Source organism: Pan paniscus, chromosome 6, assembly GCF_029289425.2.
Source record: "Pan paniscus chromosome 6, NHGRI_mPanPan1-v2.0_pri, whole genome shotgun sequence".
NCBI classification, from domain to species: Eukaryota; Metazoa; Chordata; class Mammalia; order Primates; family Hominidae; genus Pan; species Pan paniscus.
This window is the reverse complement of record NC_073255.2, coordinates 4,868,392-4,895,428: the sequence shown is the minus strand read 5'-3', so window position 1 is coordinate 4,895,428 and position 27,037 is coordinate 4,868,392. Positions and strand designations below refer to the sequence as shown.

Below are 27,037 nucleotides of genomic sequence, written 5' to 3'. Positions count from 1 at the left end.
CCTGGCCTCCCAAAGTATTGGTATTACAGGCATGAGCCATTGTGCCCACCGTCTCTGGTTCTTAACCTTCTGCCTCCCTCTTCCAGTTTTAAAGAATGCTTGTAATTACATGGGCTCTCCTAGATACTCCAGGATAATCTTGTTTTAAGGTCAGCTGATGAGCAACATTAATTTTATCTGCACTCTTAATTCCCCCTTCCTATGTAATTGTGCTGTGTAACATAGGACATGAGCAATTGGTGGTGGTGGGGGTTATCACTTTGGCCACCACAGTAACTATTTTATGCCAGGTACTCAGCTAAGCACTGGTGAATTAAGCATGAATAACACACACTCCCTAATCTCCATCCATTCATGGGAGGAGCACTTCACCTGCCATGCTCCTGAGAATCTCGGGAGTCAAAGAAGTCTTCTATGAGGAGGTGATGCCAAAGCGGACAGGTGACAGAGGAGTCGAAGCTAGCTAGGAAGAGAGTAGAGGTTTAAGGGGAAGCATATTATAAGCAGAGGATATTACCCACTTCAGAGACTCCCAGAGGAGAAAGAGTGTGCGTTCAAGGGGCAGATGAGGCTCAGTTGGACTCCATAGCAGATGAAATGGAGAGGGGCAAGCAGTGAGGCTGCCTTGCAAGGCAGGGCAGAGCAGGGGCTGTTAAGGAGTTTGGACTTAATCCCTGAGGCAAGGAGAAGTGATGTAAATGGGGGAGTAACATGATGAGATTCATGGATTAGAGACATGGCTCAGGCTGCTATAGAGAAGGCACCAGGGAGAGCAGATGGCTCAATGGGTGTGCAGGAGACCTCTCCCTGAGTTTAGGGAGAGGTTTTTAAAACAGAAGAAGTTTGAGTAATTTAAATGATGATGGGAAGGAGCTAAAAGTGGGGGATAGGTTAAAGATACAGGAAAGTGGGAGGAAGAACTGACAAGTGAGGTTCCAGAGAGGGCAGGAGAAGAGGAGATTCCCTTAGGGGGATTAACACTTTCTTTTCTTTTTTCTTTCTAAGACAGGGTCTCACTCTGTCGCCCAGGCTGGAGTGTAGTGGCATAATCTTGGCTCACTGTAGTGTAGACTTCCCAGGCTCAAGGGATTTCTCCCACCCCAGACTCCCAAGTAGCTGGAACTACGGGTGTGCACCACCACCACACCTGGCTAATGTCTCTTTTTTTTGGTAGACACAGAGTCTCACTATTTAGCACTGATTGGTCTCCAACTCCTGGCCTCAAGCGGTCCTCCTGCCTAGGCTTCCCAAATTGCTGGGATTACAGGCATGAGCCACAATGCCTGGCCTCTGCTAGTTCTGTATTCTCTAGAGTTGTCTTTACTTTGTGCTGGTGTGTCCCTCATTGTGCTGATCCTCTGTAAAAATTAATACCTTTTTTTTTTTTTTTTGAGATGGAGTTTCACTCTTGTTGCCCAGGCTGGAGTGCAATGGCGCTATCTCGGCTCAGCGCAACCTCCACCTGCCGGGTTCAAGCGATTCTCCTGCCTCAGCCTCCCGAGTAGTTGGGATTACAGGCATGTGCCACCATGCCTAGCTAATTTTGTATTTTTAGTAGAGATGGGGTTTCTCTATGCTGGTCAGGCTGGTCTTGAACTCCTGACCTCAGGTGATCTGTCTGCCTTGGCCTCCCAAAGTGCTGGGATTACAGGCATGAGCCATTTTGCCTGGCCAAAATTAATACTTTTTATATTAAATTTACATATATATATATATATTATATATATATATATATGTTTTTTCTTTTTGATACCGGGTCTCACACTGTCACACAGGCTGGAGTACAGTGGCACAACCTCTGCTCACTGCAGCCTCCACCTGCCAGGCTCAAGCAATTCTCCTGCCTCAGCCTCCCGAGTAGCTGGGATTACAGGTAAGTGCCACCACACCCAGCTGATTTTTGTGTTTTTTGTAGAGACGAGGTTTCACCGTGTTTCCCAGACTGTTCTCAAACTCCTGAGCTCAAAGCAGTCCACCCACCTTGGCCTCCCAGAGTGCTGGGATTACAGGTGTGAGCCATCTTGCTCATTCTAGTTTAAACTTTTGAGTGGTTTGTGTCTCCTGATTGGACTCCTACAAATACAGAATTGATGCTAGGAAGGGTACCAGGAGATAGACGTACACAGATGGGGTTTGGGAATAGGTTTGGTTATCCAAGGAGCAGTGCTGAGCTCCTTGCTAATGGGATATGGGATGCTGGTGATTTCCAGGAAGTGAGCTCACAGTGACTCAAGCTGCCACATACTGTTGATTGTGAAATGCCAGTTGAAGCATATGTCCTGCGAGCTTAGGGGTGCTACAGTTGACCACTGCAGCAGTAAAGATGACTCTGAAGAATGGCGTGGGATGGATCCTTTCCAATGCACTTGAGCAGTGGTCTCCAACCACAGGGCCACAGAGCTGGAGGTGAGCAGCAGGCGAGTGAAGGGAAACTTCATCTGTATTTCTAGCCCCTCCCATCGCTTGCATGACCACCTGAGCTCCATGTCCTGTCAGATCAGCAGCAGCATTAGATTCTCATAGGAGCACAAACTCTGTTGTGAAGTGTGCATGTGAGGGATCTAGGTTGTGTACTCCTTATGAGAATCTAATGCCTGATATTCCGTTACTGTCTCCCATCACCCCAGATGGACAGTCTAGTTGCAGGAAAACAAGCTCAGAGATCCCACTGAGTCTACGTTATAGTGAGTTGTAGAATCATTTCATTATATATTACTATGTAGTAATAGTAGAAATAAAGTGCACAATATATGTAATGCACTTGAATCATCCTGAAATTATTCCCTCACTCCTAGTCTGTGGAAAAATTGTTCCACACATTCACTCTGTTTTTCGGTAGAGGCAGGGTCTTAATATATTGCCCAGGCTGATCTGAAACTCCTGGCCTCAAGTAATATACCTCTCTCAGCCTCCCAAAGTGCTGAGATTACAGGCATAAGCCACCACCCTCAACCAAGACTTTCTTAAACCAAATAAAAATTAAGTGAGATTACTTGAGCCCAGGTGGTCAAGGCTGCAGTGAGCCTGATTGCACCACTGCACTCCAGCCTAGGTGACAGAATGAGACTGTCTCAAAAAATAAAATAAAATACAAATTAACCCTTTATGACATTCCCAGTAACTTCCTAAGTGTTCCCCACAAGTCTTTGAATTCTGTTTTTCACATAACATTTAAGACATTTAAGAACTTATGTCTGTCTGTGTCATCCCTTTATGTCAAAAGATGTCTTTTTGTCACTTCCAGCTGGATCTACCATGAAGGACTTCTGAATCCAGGAAGAGAGACTGACTGGGCAACATGTTATTCAGGTACAAAAAGATTTGGACTGTAACTTAAAAATGATCAAATAATAGTGCATGCATCAAGTGCAATGGGAAGCTCTTCTGGAGAGAGAGAGAAGCTTCCAGTTAAGGTGACATTGAAGCCAAGTCCTGAAAGATGAGGAAGAGTTGTATGAGAGTGGGGAGGGAAGGGGGAGGTGGAGGGATGGGGAATGGGCCAGGATGTGCAAACTGCCCGGGAAGGGAAACCAGCACTGTACAGACCTGAACAACGAAGATGGCATATTTTGTTCAGGGAATGGTGAATTAAGTGTGGCAGGAATGCTTTATAGACACAGTAATTTGCTTGTATGGAATTTTGCCTGAGAGACCTCATTGCAGTTTCTGATTTTTTTGATGTCTTCATCCATCACTGTCCTTGTCAAATAGTTTGGAACAGGTATAATGATCACAATAACCCCAAGCATAATATTTCATTAATTCTCACAGAATCACATGTAGGTGCCACAGTTATCCCCATTTTATGAATGGAGTGATGAAGCCTTAGGAATAATGAATGATTTGTGCAGGCTCACCTGGATATTAAGACTGAGTCAAATGTTGGGTCTGGTCTGACTTTAATGTTTGCTTTGTTCATGAGCACCACATATTGCCTCTCCTATGCAGTTAAGCAGGTAGGTGACAGAAAAGCCAATGTTTGTCTCTACTCACACACTTCCGACTGAATGTATGTATGGAGTTTCTACACCAAATTCTTCAGTGCTCTGGATATTAACTGGGTATCCCATGACTTTATTCTGGCACTACCTGGAGTTAGCACAGACCCCACAAGTTAGGGGCTCAGTCCCACGAGGCCATCCTCACTTCAGATGCCAATGGCAAGTCCTAAGTTGTCACCATACTTTTGACCAACCTGTTACCAATCGGGGGTTCCCATAACTGTCTTCTTGGGTTTAATAATTTGCTAGAACAGTTTACGGAACTCAGAAAAACAGTTTATTTTCTTTTTTTCTGAGAGAGAGGGTCTTATTTTGTTGCCCAGGCTGGTGTGCAATGGTGCAGTCATAGCTCATTGCAGCCTTGATTGTCTGGGTTCCAGTGGTTCTCCCACCTCAGCCTCCCTAGTAGCTGAGACTACATGCCTGCACCACCACATCTGGCTAGTTTCTTTTATTTTTTGTATAGATGGGGTCTTGTTGTGTTGGCCAGGCTGGCCACAAATTCCTGGTCTCAAGTGATCCTCCCGCCTCAACCTCTGAAAGTGCTGGGATTACAGATGTGAGCCACCACATCTGGCCAGTTCATTTCCTATTACTGGTTCATTGTGAAGGATACATCTCAGAAACAGTCAATGAAAGAGACGTGCATGCTTGATGCAGTGGCTCATGCCTATAATCTCAGCACTTTGGGAGGCCAAGGTGGGAGGATCGCTTAAACTCAGGAGTTGGAGACCAGCCTGGGCAACATGGTGAAAACCTGTCTCTATAAAAAATAAAAAAATAATGATAATAACCGGTGTGGTGTTGTGCACCTAGAGTTCCAACTACTAGGGAAGCTGAGATGAGAGGATACCTTGAGCTGGGGACTGGGGAGGCTTAGGTTACAGTAAGCTGAGATTGTGCCACTGCACTCCAGCTTGGACAAAAGAGCCTGATCCTGTCTCAAAAAAAAGAAAGATACCCAGGGCAAGTTAAGTTCGGAGGGGCACAGAGCTCCCATGCCCTCTGTTGAACATGCGACCCTCCCAGCATCTCCTGTGTCCAGCAACCCTGAAAGCTCCGCAAACCCCTTTCAGGGTGTTTATGGAGGCTTTATTATGCAAGCATGATTGATAAAATCTTTGGCTGTTGGTGATTAAGTCAGTCTCCAGCCCCTCTTCCCCCTGGAGTTCAGTGCATGAGGCTGAAAGTTCCAAGCCTCTTACCATGTGGTTGCATGGTAATCAGCCCTCCTCTTGAAGAAATTTAGGAGCTTGCAGTCACCCGGTCATCTCAACAACATCCCCAAATGCATTCTTACCATGCTGGAGATCCCAGAGTTCTTAGAGGCTCTTGTGTTAGAAACCTGGGACCAAGACCAAATATTAAAACAAAAGATGTTCCTGTCACATCTATCACTGAGGTCTTTGTAAGAGCTTTAGAAGCTCTGTGCCAGGAACCAGGGACAGAGATTAAATATATATTTCTTTTCTTTTTTTTGAGACAGAATCTCCCTGTGTCATCCAGGCTGGAGTGCAGTGATGTGATCATAGCTCACTATAGCTTTGGCCTCCTGAGATCAAGCAATCCTCCCATCTCAACCTCCCAAGTAGCTAGGACTACACATGCATGTCACCCATGCCCAGCTCATTTTTGTAGAGTCAGAGTTTCACCATGGTGGCCAGGTTGGCCATGTTGGCCAGATGGGGTCTTCTTTTGTTGCCCAGGCTGGCCACAAATTCCTGGGCTCAAGTGATCCTCCCACCTCGTCCTTGTAGAGATGAGATTTAGTTATGTCGTCCAGGCTGATCTCAAACTCCTGGGCTAAATCGATTGTCTCACCTCAGCCTCTCAAGTAGCTGGGACTACAGGCGCATACCACCATGTCGGGCTAATATTTATTTTTATTTTTTTCTAGAGGTGGGGGTCTCACTGTGTTTTTCATGCTAGTTTCAAACTTCGGGCCTCAAGTGTTCCTCCTGCCTTGACCTCCCAAAGTGTTGGGATTCTGGGTGGGAGCCACCATGCCCAGCAATCACAAGGGTCTTTATAAAAGAAAGAGAGTAGGAGATTCAGAATTGGAGCAGGAGATGTGGTGATGAAAGCAGAGGTAAGAGAGGGAGATTTGAAGATGCTTCACCTCTGGCTTTGAAGATGGAGTCAGGGGCCATCATCCAAGGAATGGGGGTGGCTTCTAGAAGCTGGAAAAGCCAAGGGAACATATTAGAGTCTCCAGAAGGAATGCAGCCCTGCTGACACCTTGACTTTAGCCTTAATAGACCTAGTTTGGGTTTCTGGCCCCTAGAACTGTAAGATGGTATATTTGTGGTGTTTTAAGCCACTAAATGTAGGAAACTGCAAACTATGTTGCAGCAGCAAGAAGAAATGAACATGAAGCCAGGCATGATGGCTCATGCCGGTAATCCCAGCACTTTAGGAATTTAGGCAGGAGGATCACTTGAGGCCAGGAGTTCAAGACCAGTCTGGGCAACATAGTAAGACCTTGTCTCTACAAAAAATGAAAAAACTGGCCAGGCGTGGTGGCTCACGCCTGTAATTGCAGCACTTTGGGAGGCCGAAGCGGGCAGATTACCTGAGGTCAGGAGTTCGAGACCAGCCTGGCCAACATTGTGAAACCCCGGCTCTACTAAAAATACAAAAATTAGCTGGGCGTGGTGGCACGCACCTGTAATCCCAGCTACTTGGAAGGCTGAGGCAGGAGAATCACTTGAATCTGGGAGGTGGAGGTTGCAGTGAGCCAGGATCGCACCGTTACACTACAGCCTGGGCAAGAAGAGTGAAACTCTTGTCTCAAAATAAAATAAAATAAAATACTAAAAAATTTAGCCAGGCATGGTGGCATGAACCTGGAGTCCCAGCTACTCGGGAGGCTGAGGTGGGAGGATCGCTTGAGCCTGGAAATTTGAGGTTGCAGTGAGCTGTGATTTCGCCACTGCAGTCCAGTCTTGGTGATGGTGAGATCTTGAAAAAAAGAAAGAAGAAAGTAAAGAAAGAAGAAATGAGCATGGTGGGCATGGGGACAGATGGCAATGTTAAGTAGAATGGTCAGTGGTGGCCTCCTAAGTGAAAATTGAGTAAAGACTTGAAGGAGGGGAAGGAGGTGGCCAAGGTGCTGAGGGAAGAGGATTGTAGGCAGAAACAATAGAATAAAGTGTCTGAGCTGTGTCTGAGGCTCTGGAAGGAGGCCCATGGAGCAGATGGAGAGAGGGAGAGAATTAGGGGAGGGAGCCAGGGAGTTGCTGGGTGGGGATCAGTACAGATCACATAAGCCCTGGGAGGTTATTGCTGGGGCTTTGGCTTTTACTCTGACTCAGATGGAAACTGCGGGAGGGTTCTGAGCAGAGAGGCGACATGATCTGTCTCCCGATTTAAAAGCATTCTCTGGCTGCTGAGTTGAGAAAGACTGTGGGAAGATGTGATAGAAGCATGGGGGCCAAGCTTTGGCAACATCCAGGCGGGAGATGATGGTGGTCCTGACCAGGGTCATGGTGGTGTTGAGAGATGGTCAGAGGGGAGAAGTAGGGGAGGAGGCCAGGGAGTTGCTGGGTGGGGATCTTTAGTACATGTCGAAGACAGTCAACAGGATTTCCTGACAGACTGGATATGGGGTGTGAGAGAAGGCAGGGGTCAAGGTTGAGTTTGATTGTTACTGAAATTATTAAGTAATTTTAAAAAACACTACTGCCTTTCCCAATCCTACCAAGTATGGGATGCTAGATTAAAGAAATCTCTTCAGGTTCATTGCAGTGGCTCATGCCTGTAGTCCCAGCTGTTTGGTAAGCAGAGGTGCGAGTATCTTTTAAGGGCAGGTGTTCAAGACCAGCCTGGACAACACAGCAAGATCTGCTCTTTACAAAAACATTTTTCAAAATGAAATAAATGTAGCTAGGCATGGTGATGTGTACTTGTAGTTTCAGCTACTCAGGAGGCTGAAGTGGGCAGATCTCTTGAGGTCAGGAGTTTGAGGCCAGCTTGGGCAACATAGCAAGACCCCTCACTCTACAAAAAAATTAAAAAAATAACCAGGCATGGTGACACTCAACTGTACTACCAGCTACTGGGGAGCTGAGACAGGAAGATGGCTTGAGCCCAGGAGGTCGAGGCTGCAGTGAGCTGTAAGTGCACAGCTGCACTCCAGTCTGGGTGACACAGCAGGACCTGTCTCACAATACAAATAAAAATACAAGTAAAATAATATCTCAAGTCAGAGCCTTTTGGCTCTGCAGCCCTTGCAACCCCTCAGCCGTGCAGTGGGGTTTGCGTCCCTGGGAATGAGGAGACCCCTGCCTGGTGGTGTTGCCTGATTAATGAGTGTTTTAAAACATATATTAATTGGGGTGGGCGCGGTGGCTCACACCTGTAATCCCAGCAATTAGGGAGACCCAGGCGGGTGGATCACCTGAGGTCAAGAGTTCAAGACCAGACTTGCCAACATGGCGAAACTCCTTCTCTACTAAGAAAATACAATAATTAGCTGGACATGGTAGTGGGCGCCTGTAATCCCAGCTACTTGGGAGGCTGAGGTAGGAGAATCGCTTGAACCTGCGGGGCGGAGGTTGAATGAGCTGAGATTGTGCCACTTCACTCCAGCCTGGGCAAAAGAACAAGATTTTGTCTCAAAGAAAAAAAAAAGTATTATATCAACATGTAATGGTTTTATTATTAATATGTAATGAATATTAAATATTTTTAAAATCTTGTATTATATCAACATGTAATGGCTTTAATATGTGATGAATAATATTTTAAAAATTGTGTCTTATTTTCTAGTTTTAATATAATTATCTGCAGAAAGAAATAGTCTTAGAGATCTTCAATAAAGCTAAAAAATGTAAAGGGATGTTAGACTCCAAAAGATTGAGAATTTCTAGTTTAGAAATATTCAGAGTAAGCCACATACAACTTGCTACTTGAACTATTTTTTTTCTTTGCTTTTTATTTTAGGAGACGGGGTCTCACCCTGTCACACAGGCGTGAGTACAGTAGTGCTATCACAGCTCACTGCAGCCTTGAACTCCTGGGCTAAGGATCCTCCTACCTGAGCCTCCTGAGTAGTTAGGACTGTAAGTATACATGATGATACTTGGCTAATTTTTAAATTGGTAGACATGGGGTCTCACTTTGTTGGCCAGGCTGGTGTCAAACTAATGGCCTCAAGTGACCCTTCCACCCCTGCCTCCCATCCTCGAGGTATGTGCCACCACAAGGAGCACTTGTTCAATTTTCTAAAAAAAAAATTTCTAAAGTAAGACTGTGGGATGATGGCAGGAAGATAAAAGAAAAACAGAAGAATAAGTTAAAATGACTTATTCACACATATTCTTTTGACAGCAAGAAGAACTTTTAGTATCGACATTCCTTACAAACAAACAAAAAGCAGATAAACAATGTTGTATAGGAACTTCAACACACACTGTACAATATTCCCACTTTGCTGACATAAGTTATGGAAATTTCATGGTTTACTTGAATGTCGCTACCAGTATTTTGCTTCTCTGATGATTTTTATCAACTTCCTCATCTGTTAACTTTTCTCCAAGGTATGTCATGTCACGACATACTGCCGCTGCATGAACATGGCCAGTGTCTTCCTGTTCAACATGTAGAATGCTTTCCTAATTTCTCTTTTTACTCTCTGTCTTTGTGTTCTGTATTTTCCTTACTTTTATTGTCAGAAACTCCAGAAGGTCAATTGTACTAATTTATCATGATTTGCTTTATTAATTTATACTTTGCTTATATGGAATTTTGCCCAGCAGACCTCATTACAGTTTCTAACCTGTTTTATTTATTTATTTTTTTTCTGAGACAGGGTCTCCCTCTGTTGTCCAAGGCTGGAGTGTAGTAGCGCTATCGCAGCTGACTGCAGCCTCAACCTCCCAGGCTGAAGCGATCCTCCCATCTCAACCTCCCACGTGGCTGAGACTACAGGTGCTTGCCACTATGCCCAACTAATATTTGGAATTTTCGTATACGTGGATTCCAGAGGGGTGACAGCGAAATGTGAGTAAGCATGGATTTTGGTATATGCAGAGATGGGGGGCTGGAACTAATTCTGTATACTGAGGGATGACTGTATATGTTTTTACAATTACGCTGTAGGATACATACTGTTGCATAGCCTTGAAAATAATAATTTTTAATTGAGTGGAATAATAATAATATTGATAAAAGTAGCAGCTGGCCAGGTGTGGTGGCTCACACTGGTAATCGCAACACTTTGGGAGGCTGAGGCAGGAGGATGGCTTGAGGCCAAGAGTTTGTGATAGGCCTTGGAAAGAAAGGGGGAATCACCATCCCTACAGAAAAACACATGAATTAGCCTAGTGTGGTGGCATGTTCCTGTAGTCCCAGCTACTTGGGAGGCTGAGGTGGGAGGATCACTTGAGCCCAGGGAGGCTGAGACTGCAGTGAGTCATGATCAGGCCTCTGCACTCCAGCCTGGGTGACAGAGTGAGACCCTGTCTCAAAACAACAAAAAAGTAGCAGCTAACATCAACTGACCTTTTATACCAGGTGCCTATTGATACCATAGTTTAATTTCTTATAACTGTTTCTTATTTCACTTACCAACTCTGTCTTCAGTTACTCCCAGATTTTTACTGTGTGTGTACAGATGACCTTTTGTTTAGATTGAATTGTCTCCCCAGAAGTAAGATTACTGTGAGTCATGGTGAATGGACATTCTCATTACCCTTGATGTAAATCGACAGGGTTTTGGGTGCCTCCCAGCTATAATCTTAGCACTTTGGGAGGCTAAGAGAGGAGGATTGCTTGAGGCCAAGAGTTGGAGGAGGCAGTATGGCAGTATGGTGAGACCCTGTCTCCATTATTTTAAAAAACTGACAGGCTTTACCCGGGAAGGCTTATACACAATTTAAACACCCCTCATAGTATAAGAAAGTGCCCATTTCACTGCACCTTTGCCAGCACAGGGTATTATAATTTAGTAAGTCATTTTTTGTTTGATTATTTTAAATAGACAAAAGACCTCATGTTACTTTACTTGTCACATTTCAACATCTTTCCTCAGCTTATTAGCTCTATTTCTTTTCTGTCTGTAAACGGTTGTTGTTGTTTTGTTCTTTGAGACAGGGTCTTGCTCTGTCACCAGGCTGGACTGTAGTGGCATAATCATGCCTCACTGCAGCCTTGACCTCCCAGGCTCAAACTTCCGCATTCCGAGTAGCTGGGACTACAAGTGGGCACCACCAGCCCCAGCTAACTTTTTTCTTCTTTTGGATAGAGACAGGGTCTCACTGTGTTGTCCAGACCGGTCTCTAGCTCCTGGCCTTAAGCAATCCTCCTGCATTAGCTTCTCAAATTACTGGAATTTCAGGCATGAGCCACCATGCCTGGCCTGGGCTTGTCCAGTATTCTCTAGAGTTCTCTTTACTTTGTGCTAGCCAATCTCTCATTATGCTGTTCACCTGTTAAAATGAATAATTCTCTGTATTAAATTTTACCACTTTAAACTTTTGAGTGGTTTATGCTTACTGATTGGACTCTGACTAATATGTTAGGAAGGGTCCCAGGAGATAAACCCACACAGATGGGATTTGGGCATAGGTTTGGTTTCCCAGGGGGCAGTGCTGAGCTCTTTGCCAGTGGGAAATGGGATGCTGGTGATTTCCAGTAGGTGACCTCACAGTGACTCAAGCTACCACTTACTGTTGATTGTGATGAAATGCCAGCTGAGGCACATTGCCTTGGGAGCTAAGTGGTTGCTGCCCTTGACCACTGTGAAGACTGGTGTGGGAAGGGTCGCTTTGGATGCACTTGAGCAGGGTTCCCCAACCCCTGAGCCATGGAGCCGCAAGGAGCCACACAGCAGGAGGTGAGCGGTGTCGAGTGAGGGAGTGAGGGAAGCTTCATCTGTATTTACAGCCACTCCCCTTTGCTCACATTCCCGCCTGAGCTCCACCTTCTCAGATGAGCAGCAGCATTAGATTCTCATAGGAGAACGCACCCTGTTATGAACCGTGCATGTGAGGGATCTAGGTTGCGCTGTCCTTATGAGAACCTAATACCTATTGATCTGTCACTTTCTCCCATCACGCTCAGGTGGGACCATCCAGTTGCAGGAAAACAAGCTTAACACGCCCACTGATTCTACATTATGGTGAGTTCTATAATTATTTTATAATATATTACAGTGTACTAATGGAAATAAAGTGCCTAATAAATGCAAATGTGCTTACATCTTTTGGCCCAGCTCCTACCTCCCGGCAGCCTCTCCAGGCCCAGAGCTTTCTCCAGTCAGCCTCTACAGACCAAGCTCGTGACTCACCATGGCCTATTTAGGCCCATACCCTACCTCACGGCAGTCTCCGCAGATGAGGCTACTGCCTCACAACAGCCTCCACAGGCACAGCTCCATCGTTACAATGGCCTCTTTAGACCCAGCTCCTGCCTCCCAGCCTTCTCTTCAGGCCCTGAACTTTCTCAATCGACCTCACCAGGCCCAGCTCATGCTTCTTTGCAGCCTCTCCAGGCCCAGCTCCTGCATCTTGGTGGCCCCTCCAGGCCCAGCCTCTACCTCCCGTCAGCCTCTACAGTCCCAACATCTGCCTCACAGCAGATTCTTCACGCTCAGCATCTGCCTCACTGTGGACCCCCCAAGCCAAGCTCCCAACCTTTCAGCAGCCTCTACACACCCAGCTCCTGCCACCCAGTGGCCTCTTTAGGCCAAGCTCATGCTTCACAAGGGCCTTTCCAGGCCCAACTTTTGTCTCATGGCAACCTTCCCTGGCCAGATTCCTGCCTGTCTCCCAGCAGCCTAGACAGGCCCAGGTCTTGCCTCACACTGGCGTCTCTACATCCAGCTTATGCCTCACGGTGGCCTCTCCAGGCCCAACTCCTGTCCCAGGACGTCATCTCCGGGCCCAAAACTTACTCAAGTCAGACTCTCTAGTCCCAACTGCTGCCTCCTGGTGGCCTATGAAGGCCCAAAATCTCCTCAAGTTGACCTCTCCAGGCCTGACTCCTGCCTCTCAACAACCTCTTTGGACTCAGTGCCTATCCATCTCCTGGCGGCCTTGGTCGGCCCACAGCTTCCTCAAGCCAAGCTCCCCAGGCCCAGGTCAGGCCTCACGGTGGCCTCTCCAGGATGAGCTCCTGTCGTCCGATGGCATCTCCAGGCCCCAAATGGTCTCAGGTCGGTGGGCTCCTCCACGCCAAGCTTGGGCCTCCCGGCGACCGCCGCAGGCCCAAGTTGTCCTGAAGTCGGCCTCTCCCGGCCCTGCCTCCGAGCAAGTAAGCAAGCTCTTTTGGCTCAACTCCTGCCCAGCTCCCAGCCGCCTTTGTAGGCCCCGAACTTTCTCCAGCCAAGCTCTGAGGGCCCACTTCCTGCCTCCTGGTGGCCTGTACGGGCCTAGCACTGGTTGGAGAACAGCCTCTGCAGGCCCCGCCCTTGCCTCCCAGGGGCCTCTCCAGGCCCAGCTCTTGCCGCCACGGCGGCCTCCTGGGTCCAAGTCTCTGCCTGCCTCCCAGCAGCCCGCGTGCGGCCCAGCTCCTCCCTCACGGTGGCCTGTTGATGCCCAACTCATGCCTCTGGCACCCTGCCCAGAGGCGTGAGCCCCTGCCTCACACTGGCTCCTCCCACGCTGAGAGAGGTCAGTGTGAGCCCTTGCCTCACACCGGCCCCTCCCACGCGGACAGAGGTCAGCGTGAGCCCTTGCCTCACACCGGCCCCTCCCACGCTGAGAGAGGTCAGCGTGAGCCCCTTGCCTCACACCGGCCCCTCCCACGCTGACAGAGGTCAGCGTGAGCCCTTGCCTCACACCGGCCCCTCCCACGCGGACAGAGGTCAGCGTGAGCCCCTTGCCTCACACCGGCCCCTCCCACGCTGACAGAGGTCAGCGTGAGCCCCTTGCCTCACACCGGCCCCTCCCACGCGGACAGAGGTCAGCGTGAGCCCCTTGCCTCACACCAGCCCCTCCCACGCTGAGAGAGATCAGTGTGAGCCCTTGCCTCACACCGGCCCCTCCCACGCGGACAGAGGTCAGCGTGAGCCCCTTGCCTCACACCAGCCCCTCCCACGCTGAGAGAGATCAGTGTGAGCCCTTGCCTCACACCGGCCCCTCCCACGCTGAGAGAGGTCAGCGTGAGCCCTTGCCTCACACCGGCCCCTCCCAGGCTGGTAGGTCCGCGGGAGCCCCTTGCCTCACACCGGCCCCTCCCACGCGGACAGAGGTCAGCGTGAGCCCCTTGCCTCACACCGGCCCCTCCCACGCTGAGAGAGGTCAGCGTGAGCCCCTGCCTCAACAGGCCACCGTGAGGGAATAGCAGGGTCGCACGCGGAATGCTGGGAGGTAGGCAGAGACTTGGGCCCGGGAGGTCGCGGTGGGGCGAGAGCTGGGCCTGGAGACTCCCCTGGGAGGCAACAGCGGGGTCTGCAGACGCCCGTCTCCAGCCGGAGCTGGGACTGTTCAGTCACTGGGAGAAGGGATGTGGGTCTGAAGAGCTTGGTTGCAGAAACTTCGGGGTCTACAAACGCAGGCGGGAGCTGAGCCAAAAGAGCTTGTTTGCTGGGAGGCGGGAGATGCAGCCAGGAGGAACAGCTGGGCCATGCGGGAGGCGGAGGCCAGGCCTCCTCAAATTGGTCTCTCGACCCACTTGCAGCCTCCCGGCATCCTCTCCGGGCCCAGCTCTTCCTCCTGGCTGCATCTCCAGGCCGGACTCTGGGCCGACTCCAGGTCCCAACAACGTCTTTGGACTCAGCTCCTGCCCAGCTCCCAGCGGCCCTGGTAGGCCCACAACTTCCCTAAGCCAAGCTCCCCAGGCCCAGCTCAGGCCTCACGGTGGCCTCTCCAGGCTCAGCTCCTGCCCTCCGATGGCATCTGCAGGCCCCAAACAGCCTCCGGTTGGTGGGCTCTTCTAGGCCCAGCTTGGGCCTCCCGGCGGCCTCTGCAGGCTCAAGTCGGCCTGGAAGTGGGCCTGGAAGAGGGCCTGGAAGAGCAGCAAGTCGGCCTCCCCGGGCCCAGCTCCGTCCTCTCGGCGGCCTCTCCAGGTGCAAAACTTCCTCGAGTCAGCCTCTCCAGGCGCAGCTCCTCCTGCCTCCCAGTGGCCTCTTTCGGCCCAGCCCAGCTCATGGCTCTCAGCGGCCTTCCCAGGCCCCGCTTTTGACTTTTGGCAGCCTCTTCAGGCGCAGAACTTGATCTCCAGTCAGCCTTTGCAGGCCCGGCCTCCTGCCTCTCAAAGGCCTGCACGGGCCCGGCCTCGGCCTCGGCCTCACAGCGGACTCTCCACGCCCAGCTAGCTCTCGCCTCACTGCGGCCTCCCCAGTCCAAAGCTCCTGCCTTTCGGCTACTTCGGCAGGTCCAGCTACCGCCTGCCAGTGGCCTCCTTAGGCCCAGCTCATTCCTCACAACGGCCTTTCCAGGCCCCGTTTTTCCCTTCTGGCAGCCTCTTGGCCTCTAATTTGTTTATCTTTTGTGTATAAATCCCAAAATATTGAATTTTGGAATATTTCCACCATTATATATTTTGGTAGGTAATTTATTTGGAGTGAGTTTCTGCACCATGCCCGAATTTTTTATTTTATTTTCCTTATTATTTGTTGTTAAACAGGTTTAATGACGGTCATGGCAACTTTTTGGCACAATGAAAAATATCGCCCATGATCAACGTGTTCTGTTCTGGGGAAGGGGGCAAAGGCAGGGTGAATCACTTTCTTAAAAAGTATAGCTCAAGTTGGGAGTGCAGAGGGAATGGGGAGAAAACCCTCCCGCTGCCTGTGTCGAAGTGCAGGAGCCCCCACCCCCACACTCACCTGAGTCCAGCCCCTCTGGGGAAAGAAGGGGTGCATGAACTCCCCCTAGTCCACAGGCGCCTCCCTGTGGCCCAAGGCCCTCTTCACACTCCATCTTGTGGCCCCAGCAGGAGCTATTTTCCGAAAAGTGAAAAGCTCTGAAGGTCCCACAATTCATGGTATGTACAGGGGCTTGGAGGAGGGAAACTGCCCAGCTTTCCCCCGGCACAGCTGCAGGGGTAGGGGGTATAGATAAGAGGAGCAGGCCTTGGCCAGGCGTGGTGGCTCACACCTGTAATCCCAGCACTTTGGGAGGGGGAGGCAGGCAGATCACGATGTCAGGAGATCGAAATCAGCCTGGCCAAGATGATGAAGCCCCGTCTGTACTAAAAATACAAAAATTAGCTGGACGTGGTAGCGTGCACCTGTAATCCTAGCTACCCGGAAGGCTGAGGCAGGAGAATGGCGTGAACCCGGCGGGAAGCGGTTGCAGTGAGCCAAGATCGCACCACTGCACTCCAGCCTGGGCGACAGAGCAAGACTCGGTCTCAAAAAAAAAAAAAAAAAAAAAAAAAAAGAGGCAGGCCTTACTCCATCCCAAACTGAAAGGATTAAATGGCTTTACCTGGGAGAAGATAACCATCCTGCCCTCCATTGCTACCCCCACATACTGTCCATATTCTCAGGGGGTACTGTGAGTCCTGGGATCTTTGGGGTTGCCCACCTGCCTGTGGTAGTTATGGAGACCCCCAGGTGTTGAGGCAGGGCTGGGGTGTCCCCTTCCAACCAGGCTGTCAAGGCCCCAACTCTGGGGCAGAGGCAGTGGCAGGGCAGCCAGGGTTGTGCCAGAGCCTGAGCAGGTTGAGGTGGGGTCAGGCAGGGCTAGGAGTCAGGGCAGGGGCAGCAGCAGTGGACCCGCTATGCACACATCATCTTCTCCAAGGTTTGTGTGCAGAACATCCTGCCCATGCTGCCCCAGCAGCTTCAGTTGGCACCTGCCCCAGTCCAGCCTCTGGGAACCATGCAGCAGCTCCCAGCGGCCCTGCACCCACCACCAGCATCCGTTTCACCTGCAGTTGAAGATCCGTGAGGTGCCCAGAAGATCATGCAGTCATCAATCCCACGGAGCAGCCCACGAGGCTGAGGCTCCTCCCACTGGACCGCCCCCCAACTGGCACCACTGTTGCCCCTGCCCCTACTCTCAGCCTCACGTGACTCTCGGGCAGAGGCAGTGGTGGGGCAGCCAGGGCAGCATCAAGAGTCTGAGCCAGGTGAGGTGCGGTCAGGACCCCCACAGGGCTGGGAGTCAGGGCAGGGGCAGAACAAACCTTGGAGGGGAAGATGTGTGCATAGTGGGCCTGGAGGGTGGCTGTGGCCTAGTGGACAGGAAGAAGAAGTGGGTCTGGAAGAGCTGCTTGATCAGGGCCGGCACTGGTCCAGGGCACGTGCAGTGAAGAGGACAGCGCCTTCTCGGTCTCCGGTTCCCTGAGCCTGTCCTCGGCTTCTCCACCTGTACAGGCAAAGAGGAAGCTGTCCCCATCACACATGGCACACTTGGGGGTGTCGGGCTTTGGACTGCAGCTGGAGCATCTTCTCATCTTGCATTTGGGCGTGGTGGGGTCCTCCAGTGTGGGATCCATGTCCGTGGGGTTCCCTCTGCCCCGACCCCGAAAGCCCAGTCAGTTTCTCTTCAGGCTCTGCCCCCCGGGTGGCTCAGCCCAGCTCCTGCCTAGGAAAGCCTTAGTGTTGGGAGGGACCCTGATGACTGAGGAGCCTGGTAGCTCCAGGTCGCCCACACTTGCAGGTCTCTTGCACCAGAAGGTGGCAGGATCCATTGGGAGGAAACAGGTCACCTTGGAAGGCGTCCCTGGGCCCCCATCCCTAGGGGTAGGGGCCGTAGGGGGCCCGCTCTGCTGCCTTGACCAGACTCCTGGGCTTTGAAGGCTCCTGGGCCCAGTAAGAAGGAGGTGGGTGCCAAGGTTGAGGAGGAAGCATCCGAGTATGTGTAGGAGGAGGACAGGGTGGGACCATAGACTTTGCCAAAAGTTGCAGGTGGATTGGGGGACCCTGGGGGCTCAGGATCCAGCAAGGGGCGGCAGGAGTAAAGGAGGAAGGAATGACAGGTGCAAATACCTTCCCACCAAAGCCCTTGTTGCCCTCTGGCTCCTCCCCAGAGTTGTCCCCACTCTCAGTCGGTCACCCACTCCTTGAACTTGAGATTGGTGTCAGTGGTGCTAAAGCCATCATCAGCAATGACATCATCACCCCCTCCTCCTCATGGATGACCGTGTGCTCCTCGTCACTCGCTATGTCCTCACTGGCCATGTGCTGGGAATGAGCAGCTCAGGTGGGCAGCAGCAGGGCTGCCCACTGGTCACCTCCCTCACCAGGGGCTGCGAAGTGGCCTGGAGCTCCATACTGAGTAGAAGGCTTTGGGCCAGAGTATGATGCAGTGCCAGACACCACCTGTGTCAGTTCCCGTAGTGCCTGACGGTCTATTTCCATGCCGTCCAGGCTGTGTACCCCGCTGTGGGAGAAGGCTTGGGCCAGGCTGAGCCAGGTTCCCTGACTGTGTGCAGCCGTTCTGCCCCACAGAAGCTGCTCCTTGGTATCCGAGCTCTGGAGTGTTTGGGTTGCAACTGACAGGAGTTCAGAGGACACCCCAGGGGCAGTGGCAGTGCCCGTCTCTGATATGCTCTGCTCCCACGAGCCCTTGTTACACTCCTGCTAGCCCCTGGCTTGTGGGCTTGGCCTCTGAGCTGGACTTCTTTCGGTCCTTGTTGCAAGTGGGCCACCTTCACCTGGAAGGCCAGGTCGTGGTATTTCTGCGTCTCATTGGGCCCCAGGGTGTACCACCGCTCGCTCAGCATCTGGCTGATGGTCCGGTTATCCTGGTTGGGGTGACCCTGGTGTGTATACATATATTTTCAAGATGGAATCTCACTCTGTTGCCCAGGCTGGAGTGGAACAGCGTGATCTTGGCTCACTGCAACCTCCACCTCCTGGTTCAAGAGATTTTCCTGCTTCAGCCTCCCGAGTAGCTGGCATTACAGGTGTGCACCACCACGCCCGGCTGATTTTTGTATTTTTAGTAGAGATGGGGTTTCACCATGTTGGCCAGGCTGGTCTCGAACTCCTGACCTCAGGTGATCCACCCACCTTGGCCTCCCAAAGTGCTGGGATTACAGGCATGAACCACCATGCTCGGCCACTTTGTATATCTTGAACTTCAGAGTAATTGTGAAGTCAAGTAAGTAACTAAAATAAGAAAGGATGAAAAACAGAGTGGTGATTACAAAAAGAAAATGACTATGTAGCAATGGAAAATCCTATTAAGGAAAACAGACTTCTACTGTAATCTTGTAGAAGTTGAAATTAAATAAAGGTGGTAAGCAGATACATTCCATAGCTCAGCTGAGGGCCTGTGTGTGGACACATGCTGGACACAGCCAAAAACATTTTGCGAGGATTTGGATGCTAACCTAAGTACCTAATGCAAGGTCTGACATGCTGAGGTCAGACAATGTCAACTTCCCATCTGCACAAGGGTCGTTTAACAGAAGCATGCACTGTGCAGCCTGGCTACCGCTGAGAGGATGGACTTGGAGAGATGACGCTAAACCTTTCTGTCACCAGCAAACTTGTTTATGTACTTATTTTTCAAATGAAGACAATTGAAATGATTTACAAGATTCTTAGAGATAACTTGAGAAACCCGAAGTTTGGGATCCGTTATTTAGAATCCTGGGATTTAACCGCTGTGATGAGCAAGTGGTAAGATACCAACTCCTTTGCCTCCAACTGTGAATGTCTGGCTTGGTGTGGGTGGGCTGGGGAGGGCCAGGGCTGAGGGAGCACCCTTGGACTGGAGGAGCTGCCACGTTCCATCAGGGAGAACCAGCTGCTCACCAGCTGTCCTTGCATCATTTCCTTGGCCTCCACCTTCCTGGCAACTCTGGACTGGGCCTATGAGTATGTTCTCTATGTATACCTATGTATGCCTCTTTCTTCTGTGCTCAGGCTCACCCCACCCTGGAGCCACCCCAAGGGAAGCAGGAGGCCCCCACAGCTGCTCAGTCTCCCAAACACAAGGGCTTCTTATTGAGACCACCCCCTTCCCTGCTCTGGGGCCTAGCCCTGGAGCAGCTGCCTAGGCCTCTGTAGGGCTTCCCAAGACCCCTCACCACATACTAGTAAGGTACCTCTGAGCCGCCAGGCCCCAGCTCAGGGAGGGCTTAGTTCCCGCTCACCTGGCTGACTCCTCACCCACTCCCTGCCGCCCACCCCCCGAGGTTGGGCACACTGTTCCTGAACACTCCCTGGTGCCCAGAGCCTGCTTTACCTGCACTGAACTCAGCTGATGTGCACCTGCCACACCCTCCACCCATTGAGTGTCACCTGCTCCCTCGTCTCAGGCCTCATGGTGTTTGCTGGCTGATGACCGAGGTGGCCCCGACACTAGGCCTTCACAGCCCTGATAAACCTGGGGCTGATCTCGTGCCAGGTCTCAACTCCCTCCTCCTTCCGCCAGCTTGGTGTCACCTGAATCATGACCCTTAGGTGACCTGCTCACACTGCGGCTGCTCTCGGTCCCAGCCTCCACTTCTAGGAAGTTCTGTTAGCGAGGTTTGTGGAAGTCTCCTGTTACGCTGCCTCTGCATGTCCACCCGCGTCCTGCCCTTCCTGGTGCGCCCTAAACAATAACCCAGGGCCAGCTTCTGTGCACAGACCTGCTTTCAGAAGTTCATCAAGTTGGCCGGGCACAATGGCTCATGCCTGTAATCCCAGCACTTTGGGAGGCTGAGGCAGGTGGGTCACTTAAGGTCAGGAGTTCGAGACCAGCCTGGCCAATGTGGTGAAACCCTGTCTCTACTAAAAATACAAAAATTAGCTGGGTGTGGTGGTGTGTTCCTATAGTCTCAGCTACTCGGGAGGCTGAGGCAGGAGAATAGCTTGAACCCGGGAGGCGGAGGTCACAATGAGCTGAGATGGCCCCACTGCACTCCAGCCTGGGTGACACAGCAAGAATCCGTCTCAAAAAAAGAAAAAAAAATTCATCAAGTCACAAGGTAAATTATAATCCTTAGCATCATGGAATACTGAAACTGGAAGTGACCCCCCAATATCTACTTTAATTCCTGGTTCCAGGACATCCATGTGACTCACTCAAGGTCACACAGCTAGTTGGTAGATACAGAGCTGGCACTAGCATCCAAGTGCCTCGTTCCTGTCCCTAAAGAACTAATGACTCCCTGTGGGTATGCATTAATAATCTTACTGAAGTTGTTCAAAATCTGGAATTCAAAATGAACTGTGTCCCATAGAATGAGTTTGGAAAACTTTGAGGTTTGACTTCTGCTCGTGCCTAATTCACTGAGAGGCTTTGGAAGGGCCCTTTATTCTCCCTTTCCCCACACATCAAACACGGAAACAATGATGGCACACAAACGTCAGGACACCACGTGGGAATGCGGGTGAAGACTGCGAGCTGCTGGCAGGATGGCATCCTGTCATTTTCTAAAGTCTTCTGGTAAACAGACGGGACAGCTTGAATGGCTAAAATCCACAGTCAGCCTCCAGAGATCACTCCTGCAATTATGTGTCAAAGGTGTCTCCAAATACATGCCAGACCCAGGGCCAGACCTGGCGGTTGTCCCTGGGGAAGGAGGTGGAAACACTTGGGTCTTCTGACCTTTATAACGAGAGAAAACTAACTGGGAAGAGGAGGAGTACGAAAGAGAAGAGGGGGACTAGACCTGGAGCTGGAAGATGAGGCTCAGGCCCCGTGACCACTGCCTACCCACTGAGCAACTTGGGGCCAGGCATGGGATCTCCGCCTCAGCGTGCTCATCCACAAATTAGAAATGACAACAACATTCATCTCACAGAGTTATTATGAGAATAGAAGAGGTCATGTATTTGAATGCACTCTGCTCACTAGAAAGAGGAGCAAATGTAACTTCTTATCAACTAATGGCCAAAGACCAACAGCTGGAGGTACAGTAATGAGAGAGAGGGCTCCCGGCTGGTTACTCCTTACCAAATAATTAATAAACTCTATTTAAATAGTAATATAATGAATTTGGGTTCCAAGTGTTTAATTTACATTGACCCCTGGGGGCTTTTGAACATTCGTATCTTGTTCAAGTCATCCTTTGCCTTGTGTAAATTTGCAGAAGCCCTAAGGCATCTAATGGGGATGACTGGGGGAAATCAAATGGATCAAAATGACAAAATGACAATTTTTCTCTAGGCTAATAACTCAATGAGCAGAAAGGAAAGTCCTTCCTTTTAAATGTATATGAATGTATATGTAGTTCACATTTACACTCTGACACAGATCTCATTGTGTCCAATGATGTGTGTGTGTGTGTGTGTGTGTCTCCAAGACTGAGACACATGTACTAAAGAGTGATACTGGCCACATCTACTCTGGGCTTGGAGGGTAACTTCAGCAAGTGCTGGATGCTGGAAGCGACCAGTGCTGGAATGAAAAGCTTCATGGAATGTGAGGATCAGGCAGTAGTTTGGGGAAGGCGGGCTGGGAAGGCATGGTGATACACTGTGCCACGCTCATCTGCAAACTTAACGTGACCTGCTGGAGACCTGCGGCTGGAAGCCCAGCTCTGGAAACCTGCATAGAGTATTTAAAGCCAGGGTATCAGCACGTTTATAAAGTGGGTTTATGATAATATAAAAAATTCAGTTAATAAGCCTGAGTCCCAAAAGATGAACCCATGGGGTAACAAGAGTGTGAGACTGTGAGAGGCAGAGAAGGGCAGCTGACGTGTTCCCACTTGAGCAAGGGTTTGTTATTCTGTTCAGATCAAAACTGGTACCAATGGCACGTGTAATTCCGTGCAGCCTTAAAGGGGACCGGAGGGGGCTGCACACTTGTCTGAGGTCACCCTTCAAAGAGACAGGCTTCCATTTATGGGCTCAAGCACTGACACACACACATCCACAGCAGCTCAGGGCTGCTGACTGAGTTATTTTTAGAGCCCTGCCGAGGACTAGGCAATACCAGGATCTTCATGATCCATTATATCATGATTCTCACACGCTTTAGCCTGAATCCATTTGGTGCACAAAAAATGCCTCATTTCTTTATAGGAGAATTTTTTTTTTTTTTGAGATGGAGTCTTGCTTTGTCGCCCAGGCTGGAGTGCAGCGGCACGATCCTGGTTGACTGCAACCTCCGACTCTTGGGTTCAAGTGATTCTCCTGCCTCAGCCTCCTGAGTAGCCAGGATTACAGGCGCCCACCTCCATGCCCAGCTAATTTTTGTATTTTTTGTAATTTTTTTGTAATTTCTTTTGTAATTTTTGTATCCAGCACTCGCTGAAGTTACCCTCCCAGCCCAGAGTAGATGTGGCCAGTATCACTCTTTAGTACATGTGTCTCAGTCTTGGAGACACACACACACACACACACATCATTGGACACAATGAGATCTGTGTCAGAGTGTAAGTGTGAACTACATATACATTCATATACATTTAAAAGGGAGGACTTTCTTTTCTGCTCATTGAGTTATTAGCCTAGAGAAAAACTGTCATTTTGTCATTTTGATGACATTTAGTAGAAACGGGGTTTCACCATGTTAGCCAGGCTGGTCTCGAACTCTTGACCTCAAGTGATCTGCCCGCCTCGGTTTCCTGAAGTGTTGGGATTACAGGCATGAGCCACCGTGCCCAGCCTATAGACAAGAAAGCCAGGCTCTGCACATCACATGTGACTGAGAAGAGTCTACATTTGAAATAAGCTAAATTCCACAGAACTATAGTGAACCTTGAAAATCACTGACCTCTCCTCTTCTTTCTCAGTTTTACTTGTTTCTTCCTCAAATGTTGCCTCATTTTTGTTGAGCAAAGATCTCCAAATGGGTGACAGCCTTTCCTATTCTTGGGCAATATGCTTCTAAAGGGTGGGGTCTGATAGTGAACTTGCATTGTTTGGGATTTGTATGAGTCTAATTTCTTTAATTTGGCTATTTTAATTATAGCTGAATAAAAGTAAATGACATTTTCCAAACCCTTTTTTGGGCTTTCCCAAAATAGCTTCCTTTAAAGAATCATGAAATGAACCCTGACTGGCATCTCAGAGTGTGAGCCGTCTTCCAAGAAGGATGTCTACTGAGATTGTAAGAAGTGATCTTTGAGGCTAACCAAAAACCCACTCTAAAGTTTCCCTGTTCCTTAAATACAGAGATGTGAAAAAAATATATAAACAGAAAAAGAAGGGAAATAAACTTCAAGAGCTCTTTGGGAACAGTATCTATCTACTTTTCATATTATTAAAATGTCACCTTTATGACACTTCCAGTTTGATTAAAACGGCGCACTTGCTTTATCTGGATGGGCCATGAATCCTGGTTAATTATGGTGTTCTATAAATAAACATACCCCACAACCCAACTCAGACTTGACATCTCTTAGCTGACATCTGAAAACTTACCCTTTGCGTGTTTTCAAAGTGTCAGCTTGATAAACCTAAACTTTGTAGGGTTTCTGTGGATGGAGACTTTTATGGAATAAATAGATTAACAGATCAGTGCAGAAAACAAGGACACAAGGGAGGAGGTACTGTAGCTGCTGTTCACTCCCGATTTCAGGTGACTGCTTTCTGGACTGAGGTGTCACACTGACCGAGGTTTGAACGTATACTTTGCAGCTTACAGGCTGTGAAGCCTCGGGGACATAACTTCACCTTTCTGAGCTTCCGTTCCCTCAGGTGGGAAATGAGGACAAAAATGCCCAACTCTGTAGTTGTCAACAGGATCAAACAAAAAAACACACATAATGCAGACTACAGAGCTTTGGAACAGTTGGTGTGAAAAAGGAAAACTGGATCAAGAGAATGGTTAATAAACCAAAATAAAAGCACTTTTGGAAAATAGAAACACTCCAAAAAGAAAAACTCAGGTAAGCATCTGTCCATTTAAGCAGAAACAAGTTCAGCGGTGGAACATGAAACTGCAGGTGGCGTGAGGTCAATGTCATGAGTTAGTGGCCAAGGCCGCCGTGCTGAGTCCGGCTTCTCCTCCGGGTGAGCCCGCTTCCTGTCCCCGCTCCTCAGCATGGCACTGCCCACGAGCAACTGGCACTGAGAAGCTCCGGCTGCAAATACCCAAACTTCAAACATTTTCCTTTGTGAAAAGGAACAAGCCAGATACTATTCTTAGGAAGAAAAAAACCACAAGCCTTTTTCCTGCAAGTAAGCTCAGCAAGTTTGACCGTCCCCCACTCCCCGCATCCACACAAGGGTTTTCATTATTCACAGTGTCAGAATACAGAGCAGCGTTCTGTGCCTCCAAACCCAGGCCGCGCTGGCCCGTTCAGAGGGCCCGAGGCTCAAGGATGGCAGGGAAGCTCTATGGGTTAAGGCGCTTGGCATTTCCAGTGAGCTTTCTGCTCCTTATTTATTTATTTATTTATTTATTTATTTATTTATTTGAGACAGAGTCTCACTCTGTCACCTAGGCTGGAGTGCAGTGGCATGATCTTGGCTCACTGCAACCTCCGCCTCCTGGGTTCAAGCGATTCTCCTGCCTCAGCCTCCTGAGTAGCTGGGATTACAGGTGCCTGCCACCATGCCTGGCTAATTTTTGTATTTTTAGTAGAGACAGGGTTTCAATATGTTGGCCAGACTGGCCTTGAACTCCTGACTTTGTGATCCACCCGCCTCAGCCTCCCAAAGTGCTGGGATTACAGGCATTAGCCACCGTGCCCGGCCTCCTTATTTATTTATATGACTGAATACAGCAGCATCTCCAGTCACTGGGTTTTCATTTACCAATAACTGGTAAATGAGGAATGTCCATGAGCATTTAAAAATAGTTTTAAAAAATCTCAAAATCTGCAAAGGCTATGACATGAGTCACCAACTTTGGTTATAAAATAATGTGGGGTGTCACACACCTTGAATATTGTTCAGTTGTACCTGCTGGAGAAAGGAAACACCACAAACCAAGGGATCACCGAGTAGAAAAACAGCCTTCCTGCTACCAAGCATTAGGCCCAGGACAAGGGCGAGGGCAAAATCATTTCAGGAGAGCTGCACGTAAGTGGATTTACAAACTAGTTAGCACATCTGCCTTGCAGAACTGGAGCAAAAATGGCTTGTAGTTCTGGAAAGGAAGCCACTTGGACCAGGAAGAATGGATAAAGAAGGATGACTCACACAAGCACCACACCACTCAGGCTCAGGTTAGCTGAGCCATATGGGAGGAATGCGTGCACACGCACTGGGACACACGTGACAGAGAGGGACACAGGACATCGAGGTCCTGTGTGAGGGGCAGCAGCAGCCAGGAAGGTGTTTGTTTTCACCCAGGCAAGAGGCTGCCCAGTGAGCACACTGGCACGAGGACAGGCTGCTAATGAGCAGCAAGAAGGAGGAAGAATTGTCCCCATCTTGGCTGTCCCCATCAGGGAAGCCCTCCCTGCCTCCTGGCCAGGCACCTAGTCACCCTTCCCAGGGCACTCATGGCAGCATCCACACCATGACTGGCACATAGCCAATCACCTAGGGAGCTTTACACACACACACACACACACACACACACGCATGTTTACACACATGCATATGCACACATAGCCATGAGTGCACGCACACCCCTATATCTGAGGCTCTGGGGCAGGGCCTGGGAATGTATGTTGCTTCTGATGATCAGCCAGGTTTGAACTTCACTAGGACTAGATAAAACTCTAAAGGCACTTCCAGCATTAGAGGACAATGATTTTATGAAACATGCACATATTTTTTAAAGAGCCATTTTTTTCTCTGTATTTTCTCTTGGAGGAGGGATATGCTTTTCTCTCTTTGGAGACATGAATTGACTCTGTCACTTGAGGGATGTCAGCAGGTCACCTCTCACTGCCCCATTGGGCACACGCTCCTGGGGCTGCTGAAAGGCTCAGCTATGAGGCAGGTGAGCCAGGAGCCCAGGCATGCAGGCTAACAGCCCGTAGCCCAGAATGAGGATGCGGGGGTGACCCAGAACCAGCACACTCCAAGAGTAAGACTGAGCCATACTTCTTCCCAGGGCTCCCCTGGATCCAGGTGGTAACACTGGCCTTTGGTGCACAGGGACTAGCAGTGGCCTCTCAGCATCCTGTCGGTCTCACCAATGCCACCTCTCTCAGGTTTGGCTGGTTATATTCCTATCGTCCTGACATCCTAACAGCTACCATGTAGTGAGTGCACTGATCGATCCCCCTCCCTGTGCACCAGGCACTATGCCAAGTGCTCTGTCACACTGACCAACTGTCACCCCAAGTTC

At 49.6% G+C, this 27,037-nt stretch overlaps 1 long non-coding RNA gene and 1 pseudogene across 1 annotated transcript; both read left to right on the top strand.

Moving 5' to 3' along the window:
- The first annotated feature begins 1,963 nt into the window (after positions 1-1,963).
- Positions 1,964-9,994, top strand: LOC129398274 (uncharacterized). The gene is made up of 3 exons (XR_010112701.1): positions 1,964-2,406; positions 3,245-3,309; positions 9,814-9,994. It is a non-coding gene; the product is annotated as an uncharacterized LOC129398274 (long non-coding RNA).
- Positions 9,995-12,242: 2,248 nt separating this feature from the next.
- Positions 12,243-14,105, top strand: LOC117980849 (fibrous sheath CABYR-binding protein-like; annotated as a pseudogene).
- Positions 14,106-27,037: the final 12,932 nt, after the last annotated feature.